Genomic DNA, 5719 nt, shown 5'->3' on the forward strand with positions numbered 1-5719 from the left:
AAGAACTAAACGTAAAGTATAAACTTCTGAGGTGGATTTAAGAACATCAAACTCATATCTAAATTTGCATGTTTTCTGTACATTACTATGCATTGGCATTTGGGATGACAAAACCCTTGCAACAACTTTATCAATAATAACTCGGAGATCAGTAGCAAGAAATGTTACCTCTTCCATCTACGTGTCTGTCTGTCATGAAAGTCTGTTATAATATGGACACTGAGGTCCGTAAAACAATACTGAGTTATAAATGAACAATGAATTGAAAAGGAAGAGTTTTGGCAAAGGAGAACAGGGCCCAGTTGTCCTTGTTGCCCAGTCAGAACTGGCACTGAATAGCTAAACCAGCTGTGCAACAAATACATGCAGGTCTGTGCCCTTGGACTTAGGGGCAAAAATAGGGACCACATGAGGAGAAACAATAAATGAACATTAAACATAGAACATAGAACTATACAGCACAGGAACGGGTCCTTTGGCCTATGATGTTGTGCTGAACATGACACCAAATGAAACTAATCCCTTCTGCCTGCCATTGGTACATATCCTTCCATTCCTTGCATACTCATGTGCTTATCTTAAAGTCCCTTAAAAACCCTTATTGTATCTGAGAACAGTTTTGCTGGCAAAAAAGACACCAAATGCAGATGTAGAGGAATGATTGAGCAGATTGATGGCTGCAGACATTTTGTTCTTTACTTTGTTCATGGCATGTGGGCATTGCTGGCATTCTAATCACCCTTGAGAAGCTGCCTTCTTGACTACAACATCCCATGGGCAGGTTCATCTACAGAGCTTTTAGGACAGATGTTTAAGGATTTTGACCCTTCAATGGTAAAGCAAAGGTGATATTGTTCCAATGCAGGAAGGTGTTTGGTTTGGAAAGGAACTTGCAGATGGTGGTGTTTCCATGCAACTGCTGACATATAAGACTACTTTCACACCAACGGCAGGGGTAGAGAATGAGATTAAACATGTTTTTGCCTCTTGTTGGTTCTCTCAGCATGCTGCAGTCCCAGTCTGGCAGTTATGTCATTTAGGAATTGGCCTACACCATTAGTAATGGTGCGACTGAGCCACACTTGGTGATGGAATAAAGTCTCCACCCAGAGTACATTCTGCATTATGTCCAGAATCTTTATTTCTTCCAATTAGCATTTAGCATGAAGGAGGTTGATGCTAAGTGGTCTGTTTGGTATAATAGTGTGGAGCTGGAAGAAAACAGCAGGCCAGGCAGCATCAGAGGAGCAGGAAAGCTGACGTTTCGGCACCCCCTCTCACCATCCTATCACAATTAATGGAGAGACAACAGCTAAACACAAGAGTTTGAAAATGCCATTCTAAGTAACTTGAGGAAATCTTTTTTGTCAAGAGAGTGGCCATTTCACACAGCAGCATAGGAACAGGAGTAGGTAATTTAAGATCCCAAACCTGTTTTGCCACTCAAAGGATTTGTATAATATTCTCATCTTTGCTCTAAATCTCTTCATAGCAGGAATAATCAGCCTAAGGGCAGGACCCTGCTCATTTATTCACAACACTCTGTCAAGCACTCTCCTGCTCAGTTTCTTTTAAGACTAGGGGAAAATACTTGAGGATATTGTATAGATCTAGGTCCCATAGAGATCACGAAAATGTCCAGGTACAGAAACTAAGCAAAAAGGCTAATGGAATGTTGCAATCTGAAGAACAAGAATGCAAGTGTATTGGGATCAATAGGAGGATTTTACCAACTGCCTGAATTCGGAGTGTTGGCGAACGACTGGATCTGCTCCTGAATTTTATAATCGGCAATTAATTAAATATTAAAGAAGGCAGCCTATCCCGAATCAGAGGGTCAGCAACTCAGCATCCCCATCGGAAGCGATGGCCACTGCTGAGGCAAAATGGACATCTGCTGCTTTCAGTAATCAGGGCTTTGAGGGACCAAGTACTGGGGAAATCACTGGGACATGGAAGCTGCCTTCTTTCTCTCTCCATGGCCCGCTCATTGATTTTAATGGTGCGGTTTCTCCCAACCCCCAAGCTCCTACCAGGAGGGTGCCTTCATTTAACCAACTGGCCTATTCATGTGACAGGAAGTATGGGTGAAGGAAGGAGGCACTGTCAGCAAAATTCTGACTACACAACAAAAATGACCTGGAGTGGGACCTTCACATATTTAAATTAGTTATCATATCCTTGGGTAGGCAGCATGATTCCAGTCATGTCATTGGTAAAATTCTCCAACAGTGGGATATTATGGGGAGGCAATGGCCTAGTGGTATTATTGCTGGACTGTTAATCCAGAGACCCAGGTAATGTTCTGAAGATCTGGGTTTGAATCCCATCACAGCAGATGGGGGAATTTGAATCCAATAAAATATCTGGAATGAAGAGTCTAGTGATGACCAAGAATCCATTGCCGATTGTCAGAAAAACCCATCTGGTTCACTAATGACCCTTAGGGAAGGAAACTGCCATCCTTACCTGGTCTGGCCTACATGTGACTCCAAACCCGCAGCAATATGGTTGACTCTTAGCTGCCCCCGGGCAATAAATGCTGCCTAGCCAGTGATGCCGTCATCCCGTCAATGAGTAAAGGAAAAAGAAAATATGGACAAGATGTTGATCCGGTGTAAGGTTTATGCACATGCCCAGTGGTTGAGCCATTGTTGGTGGTGATGATGCAAGCATTAGAACCTTGAAGAAGAATGCTGCTTTCACGTAGAAGATCCTTCAGAAAGACGGCTTCTGTTTTGGTTTCCAATTGCAGCCTGGATACCTCTCATCAGGTCAACATGATTTATACTTCTGTATGCCCATTAAAGCATCTAATACCTCCGCTTCATTAATCCTAACATGCTCCAGAACATCACCATCCCAAATGAAATACCCAGCTACAATGTCTCTCTCCTCTATGAATACAGATGAGAAGTATTAATTTAAGACCTCACCCACATCGGTGGCTCTACACATGGGGTGCTCCTGTAGTCTCTTATAGGCCCCATTCTTTCCATGGTAATCCTCAAACTATACTTATAAAATGCCTCACGGTTTTTTTTGATCCTATCTGCCAAAGATATTTTATGGACCCTCTTTGCCCTCCTAATTTGTTTTTTTATGCAACCTCCTGCACTTTCTTTACTGTTGAAGGGCCACCCCTGTTTTTAATGCACTGTAATGCTTCCTTCTTTTTCTTTATCTGACTCTTGATATTTCTTGATGTCCAAGTCCCTGGACTCTTGGAGGAACACACTGGCCCTGAATTCTCAGTATACAACTTTTAAAAGACTCCCACTTTCCAAATGTAGATATACCTGCAAGTAGCTGCTCCCAGTCTATGTTTGTCAGATTGGGTCTAATAATATTGAAATCAGCCTTTCCCCAATTTAGACATAACTTCTGTACTATCCTTTTCCTTTTCCATAATGACTTTGAAACATACAGAATTATGGTCACTATTCCCAAAGTACTTGAAACTCCAACCACTTGACTGCCTTTATTCCCTAGGATTAAGTCTCACACTGCCCCATATCCAGTGGGACTATCTATGTACTGGCACAAAAAGCTCTCCTGGATGCACTTTAAAAATTCCACCCCATCTAATCCTTTCACACTAAGGCGATCCCAATTAATATTAGTGAAGTTAAATTCTCTGCTATGTTAACTTTTTTTCTCTCACTTTTCTGTGATTTGCTGACGTATCTGTTCCTCTGTCTTCCTGCAAGTGTTGGGAGGCCTGTTGTATAATTCCAGCGAACAAATCACCCCTTTTTACTTCAAAGCTGTATCCACATGGCCTCTTTTGAAGACCATTCGAGGATGTCCTCCCTGATTGCCGCAGTGATGGTTTCCTTTATCAATAATGGATTGCCCCCACCTCTCTTACTTATTTTCCTATCATGCTTGAAACTTCTATACCATGGGATGTTGAGCTGCTAACCGTGTCTCAGTGATGGCAACAATATCATATTCCCATGTGCTGATCAATGTTCTCAGTTCATTTGCCTTACCAGTCAAGCTGCTTGCATTAAAAAAGACACAACTTAGCTTTCTACACTTCTCATGTGCCTTAGCCTGATCATGGCTTCTCCACCTACTGGTCTGTCCTAGCACTACTTCTACATCTGATTGGACTTTGTCTCTGAGATAGTAGGAACTGCAGATGCTGGAGAATCCGAGACAACAAGGTGCAGGGCTGGATGAACACAGCAGGCCAAGCAGCATCATAGGAGCAGAAAGGCTGACGTTTCAGGCCTAGACCCTTCATCAGAAAAGGGGGAGGGGAAGGGGGTTCTGAAATAAATAGGGAGAGAGTGGGAGGCGGATAGAAGATGGATAGAGGAGAGGATAGGTGGAGAGGAAACAAACAGGTCGAAGAGGCGGGGATGGAGCCAGTAAAGGTGAGTGTAGGTGGGGAGTTAGGGAGGGGATAGGTCAGTCCAGGGAGGACGGACAGGTCAAGGGGGCGGGATGAGGTCAGTAGGTAGGAGATGGGGGTGCGGCTTGAGGTGGGAGGAGGGGATAGGTGGGAGGAAGAACAGGTTAGGGAGGCGGGGACGAGCTGGACTGGTTTTGGGATGCAGTAGGGGGAGGGGAGATTTTGAAGCTTGTGAAATCCACATTGATACCATTGGGCTGCAGGGTTCCCAAGCGGAATATGAGTTGCTGTTCCTGTGACCTTCGGGTGGCATCGTTGTGGCACTGCAGGAGGCCCAGGATGGACATGTCGTCTGAGGAACAGGAGGGGGAGTTGAAATGGTTCGCGACTGGGAGGTGCAGTTGTTTATTGTGAACCGAACGTAGGTGTTCTGCAAAGCGGTCCCCGAGCCTCCGCTTGGTTTCCCCGATGTAAAGGAGGCCACACCGGGTACAGCGGATGCAGTATACCACATTGGCAGATGTGCAGGTGAACATCTGCCTTGATGTGGAAAGTCTTCTTGGGGCCTGGGATGGGGGTGAGGGAGGAGGTATGGGGGCGGGTGTAGCACTTCCTGCGGTTGCAGGGAAAAGTGCCGGGTGTGGTGGGGCTGGAGGGTAGTGTGGAGCGGACAAGGGAGTCACGGAGAGAGTGGTCCCTCCGGAAAGCAGATAAGGGTGGGGAGGGAAAGATGTCTTTGGTGGTGGGGTCGGATTGCAGATGGCGGAAGTGTCGGAGGATGATGCGTTGGATCCAGAGGTTGGTGGGGTGGCACATAAGGACGAGGGGGATTCTTTTTTGGTTCTTATTGCGGGGACGGGGTGTGAGGGATGAGTTGCGGGAGACGTGGGAGACACAGTTGAGGGCGTTCTTGACCACTGAGGGGGGGAAGTTATGGTCCTTGAAAAACGAGGATAACTGAGATGTACGGGAGTGGAATGCCTCATCCTGCGAGCAGATGCGGCGGAGGCGAAGGAATTGGGAATAGGGGATAGCATTTTTGCAGGAAGGTGGGTGGGAGGAGGAGTATTCTAGGTAGCTGTGGGAGTCGGTGGGCTTGAAATGAATATCGGTTTCTAGGTGGTTGCCCGATATGGAGACAGAGAGGTCCAGGAAGGGGAGAGAGGCATTAGAGATGGTCCAGGTAAACTTAAGGTTGGGGTGGAAGGTGTTGGTGAAGTCGATGAATTGTTCAAGCTCCTTGTGGGAGCACGAGGCGGTGCCGATACAGTCATCAATGTAACGGAGGAAGAGGTGGGGTTTAGGGCCAGTGTAGGTACGGAAGAGGGATTGTTCCACGTAACCTACAAAGAGGCA

Source organism: Rhincodon typus, chromosome 1, assembly GCF_021869965.1.
Source record: "Rhincodon typus isolate 14 chromosome 1, sRhiTyp1.1, whole genome shotgun sequence".
NCBI lineage: Eukaryota > Metazoa > Chordata > Chondrichthyes > Orectolobiformes > Rhincodontidae > Rhincodon > Rhincodon typus.